The 5,000-nt window shown below is 36.1% G+C and overlaps 1 protein-coding gene across 1 annotated transcript in view; it reads left to right on the top strand.

Annotated features, from left to right (window-relative positions):
- The window catches only part of LOC144963807 (uncharacterized), a 27,685-nt gene that overhangs the window by 19,747 nt on the left and 2,938 nt on the right, over positions 1-5,000 (top strand). The window lies entirely within an intron of this gene.

Genomic DNA, 5,000 nt, shown 5'->3' with positions numbered 1-5,000 from the left:
GTAATAATAATAATAATAATAATAATAATAATAATAATAATAATAATAATAATAATGGTAATAATAATAATAATAATAATAATAATAATAATAATAATATAATAATAAATAATATAATAATAATAATAATATTAATAATAATAATAATAATAATAATAATAATAATAATAATATAATAATAATAATAATAATAATAATAATAATAATAATAATAATTAATAATTAATAATAATAATAATAATAATAATAATAATAATAATAATAAAAGTAATAATAATAATAATTTTCATATTTTGAACGATAGGTTTTGTGACCAAAATCTTTTAAAACATGTTTTATTTCTTTTAGAGTACTGTACGTAAGTAAAAATTACTGTATGAATATGAATAATATTCTCACGACCAACCAACCCGTTACAAATACCCATGGTTCCCTGTAAACAAGATACGAACACAAATAATAGTATTCGTCTATTGATATCTTGCATTATTATTTTTTCAATTCATTTAGCTTTGGAATTTGCTTTTTTTATGTTTTATTGTAGTCGGCGACCTTGAACCTAAATCGATTTCAAATCTATAACACCACAACGCTAGATTAACTAATAATAGTTCATAATATAATCATTTATTCATCAATAATAACACTCCTAAATTGTTCCCTACTAAATTGGACTCTCTACAACAATATAGATAGACGTCATTCGTATTTCCAAATGACTAGACTATTTTGTGTAATCTTATCAATGACATTGTCTTTTAAACAATCACACATTTTTTTGTAGTTCTTTGTAACGTTAACTCCCTAACAAAGCGTTAACTATACTGGAAACCACAAGGGTCGGTGTTAATCCATTGAACTGAATCCATTCTTATCCATGGCTGGTTACGTTAACTCACTCAACCCTAACACCGACTATATCCGTAGTTTACCGGGGTTACTTTTGCTTCATGCCTATTTATTGCATTTTTCTGAGAAAAAATTTAGGCGTAGTATCAAAACGAATGTCTTTAGTTTTACATGTTAATGGTTGTTGAATAAAACTATACCTCTATCTCTATGTACATGCTCATTTTGTAATACATTTTTTTTCCAATTTTGAAAAGTAGCAAACTTCTTTAGGATTGAGTGAGTTAGCTCTTTACAGCTGGATTTTAATGGATTGCATTCTAACCTGACTATATCTAAATTTAGATTTTAAATTGAGCTTTATATAGCGCAATATCCACTAAATGTGCTCAAAGCGCTTTACAAGGGATCCCTGGTCAACAGCAACATTTAACATGTAAGACGGGACTTGATGCCTGTTAGGCGATATTAAATTTTTTTTTCGGACAAAGACAACGCTGTTAACGGCCAGGTACTCATTTTACACCTGAGTACGGTGAGAGAATGTGAGTAAAGAGCCTTTTCCAAGGACTCAACTATGCGCCGAGCGCGAGGCTCGAACCCAGGAACTTCCGATCCGAAACTGAGTGTCATACCCCAAGACCACATGGCCACATATATCTATGTAACATTCCGCCTTAAACCATTCAATCCGTGTCAAAATGTGGAATATTGGCCCATAAAAAAAGTAGCGGCTATGTGGTCTAGGGTATGACACTCGCTTTCTGATTGGAAGGTCCTGGGTTCGAGCCTCGCTCGGATCATCGTTGAGTCCTTGGAAAAGGCTCTTTACTCACATTCTCTCACCGTAATCATGTGTAAAATGAGTACCTGGCCGTTAACAGCGTTGTCTTTGTCCGAAAATTTTTTAATATCGCCTAACAGGCGTCAAGTCCCGTCTTACATGTTAAATGTTGTTGTTGACCAGGGATCCCTTGTAAAGCGCTTTGAGCACATTTAGTGGATATTGCGCTACATAAAGCTCAATTTAAAATCTAAATTTAGATATAGTCAGGTTAGAATGCAACCCATTAAAATCCAGCTGTAAAGAGCTGTTGTGTCTGTCCGAAAAAAATGTAATATCGCCTGACAGGCGTCATGTCTCTTTCTACATGATACGTGTTTCTGTTGGTTAGGGATTCTTAATAAAGCGCTCTGAGCACGTTTAGTGGATATTTCGCTATATAAAAGTTCAAGTTTAGTCCTTTCAAGCCATGAGCCAATGAAGCCGGTTTCTATAGCGTGAAACAGACAAAACAAATTGCTTGCTATCCTTTGGATAGGACGTTAGTCTATGGCAATGTATTTTCCGCCAGACCTAACAGACCCAGCTACCCAATTACTGTTGGATGCACAGGGGGTCAAAAAATAAATCTCAACTACACCTGGGGGTGGGGGGGGGGGGTTCGATCTCGGTCCCTTTGCGTGTGAAGCGAGTGCTCTACTGACTAGGATATCTGGACCTCAATTTTTTGTGACATTCGCCATAAAAATACTCCATTGAAATATTGCCTGACAGGCGTCAGTCATGCCTCGTCCTACATGATAAATGCTGCTGCTGGCTTGTGACCCCTTGTAAAGCACTTTGAGCACGCTTAGTAGATATTGCGATATATAAAAGCTCAACTTTTTTTATTTTCGTCTTTTTTTTTAATAATGATAATGTACTCATTTTTTTTTTTCTCTAGTTCATTCCGACATAGAATCCAAATTGCCACGCTAGCGGACAAAGGGTTAACATATTAACATTGAATGGATGTAGATTTCCAGGACACGGTTTGTTTATCGGGTATATAAGGTGGTTCATTATTAATAACAGCTAATGGACACCTCCCGTGGAGCTAATTCTCATGACGTCATCGGCTTCTCATTAACCACAACAACACCGTGATTGATCTCAATACACCCTGACACAATTATGCCAAAAACTGGGAGAAAAAATTTTTTGGCCAGAAATCTTGTCATGAACTATCGATAAATTGAATTGACCCCTGTCTTGTTCAAAACTCACAAATCCGGTGCTTTATCGACTTTAAATAAATTCCAAGGTTTGAAATTTTTTGGACAATTTAATGGTTATTTTAATCGATTTAAATTTAAAGGACGATTTTTTTGGCCAAATATTTTCAAATATGTGTTCTTTTAGAGAATAGCAGAAATATTATATAACCCATTGAAGCGAGGTTAATCTTTAGCCCAATGTCAAGGTTAAACGATAGGGTTTTATGGGAAAACAATCTGAGATTAAAGCATGGTGTTGCCGCTTAATATCAACGATCTAAAAATATCTCACTTTTGAAAAGGTGACAAATCATGTCGAAACGGTGTGATGTGTGTGACTCGGCGACTCAGTGGAATCGGGTGCGAGAAAAAAAACCCCTAAAGATTTTAGAATCCTGCCTGTTGCTAACACACCCTAACTGACGCAAGTCTGAACTTTCACCACAATCAAATCAATTTATTGAACTTTACGTGCACACGCTCCCAGGGAAATATATTGAAAAATATGAATTTGACGATTGTTTGAATAGAAACAGCGCTACGTCATGGCACAAGCTCGAAGGGCTAGAGCTCAGGTGGTCGTGGTTCGGATAAATAAGTAAGTAATAGAAACAGCGCAAATTTGCCATATCGAATATTTTGACGTCATTCTCAAATTTTGATGTGATCCGTCGATTCCCCCATTTTGATTTTTGACTGTGCTTACCCCTCACCCCCCCCCCCCCCCCCCCCCCATGATCCAATTGATTTTATATTGCCTTGAATTGCGATTTCATCCCATGCATTTTGAATTGACTCTTTTAACTCTGCTTCTGTGTAAACGGTTGTAGGATCAATATAAAGTATAATGGACATCAATGACCAAATGCCGTAATCCATTGGACTCAAGGCAGGAGTCTTTAGAGGCCATTCATCTTTAGAAATAAATCGAATATTACATCTACCCGTACTGAAAATTATGTAGCATTGTTAAAACAAATAGAAACTTATTCCAGACATTGTGCGGCTATGTGGTCTAGTGGTATAACACTCGCTTTCGGATCGGAAGGTCCTGGGTTCGAGCCTCGCTCAGCGCATAGTTGAGTCCTTGGAGATGGTTCTTTAATCACATTCTCTCACCGTACTCAGATGTAAAATGAGTACCTGGCCGTAAACAGCGTTGTCTCTGTCCGGAAAAAATGTAATATCGCCTAACAGGCGTCATGTCCCGTCCTAAATGCTGAATGTTGCTGTTCGACAGGGACCCCTTGTAAAGGGCTTTGAGCACGTTTAGTGGATATTGCTCTATATAAAAGCTTAAAAAAAGCCCAATTTGTCCCGATCGGTCATTTCTTTTTCAACCAGACGCCACAATTTCTTACATTTGTAACACTCCACTGCTGTAACAAGACGGAAGTTTCGAATCTTTCAATATCGTGATTATTATAAGACTTTGGTATAGCCACGATATTTTCTTAACTAATGAAGAATTTTAAAAATTAAACTTAGCAATGGTTAATTTAAGGTTTGGTTCTTGCTGCCTCTGAATTTTCGTTAGAGATCTTATTCTGAATTTTACTTCGTATTCAAATAGCGTCATAATTTATTTTTTTAATCGCTCCCGATATAATGTGGGCTAAGTAGCCGGGTGGTTAAGGAATTGCACTGTAACTCTATAGGTCCCAGGTTCGAGCCCCACTTCAGGCACTTTCTTCCCTTATAATTTGGTCAAGATCATTAACTCCCCCCTCCCACCCCCCCCCCCGCCTCCAATTTGCTAACTTTGGACACGATGGGTGATCCCTGTTACTGGCTACATAAAATTGTTGATGGATTATCTATATTCCTTCATGTAATGCCTAATCCCAGTTTTGTGAGTTTTTGACAAGATTAGGATCATTTTAAAATAGTCATATTTGTAGAACGAGTTTCTGGCAATATTATTAAATAACTGTTTGTATTGGGTTTTTTAAGAGTACGTCAAAATGCAGATTCTATACTTTTTTCTCAGCTTGATTGTTAATCTTTATTAAAGAATACGCTTCAACAGTCGTAACGCCAATTCCCTCATAATGACGCATGGTAACTTAGTAACTGGCTCTAAACTATCGGAACAATGGCTGACGCCCTTA

The sequence above is a fragment of the Berghia stephanieae genome, chromosome 2, assembly GCF_034508935.2.
Source record: "Berghia stephanieae isolate SIO BIC M18660-M18661 chromosome 2, UCSD_Bste_1.3, whole genome shotgun sequence".
Classification (NCBI taxonomy): domain Eukaryota; kingdom Metazoa; phylum Mollusca; class Gastropoda; order Nudibranchia; family Aeolidiidae; genus Berghia; species Berghia stephanieae.
The sequence above is the reverse complement of the archived record's forward strand: the minus strand, read 5'-3'. Positions and strand labels throughout refer to the sequence as shown.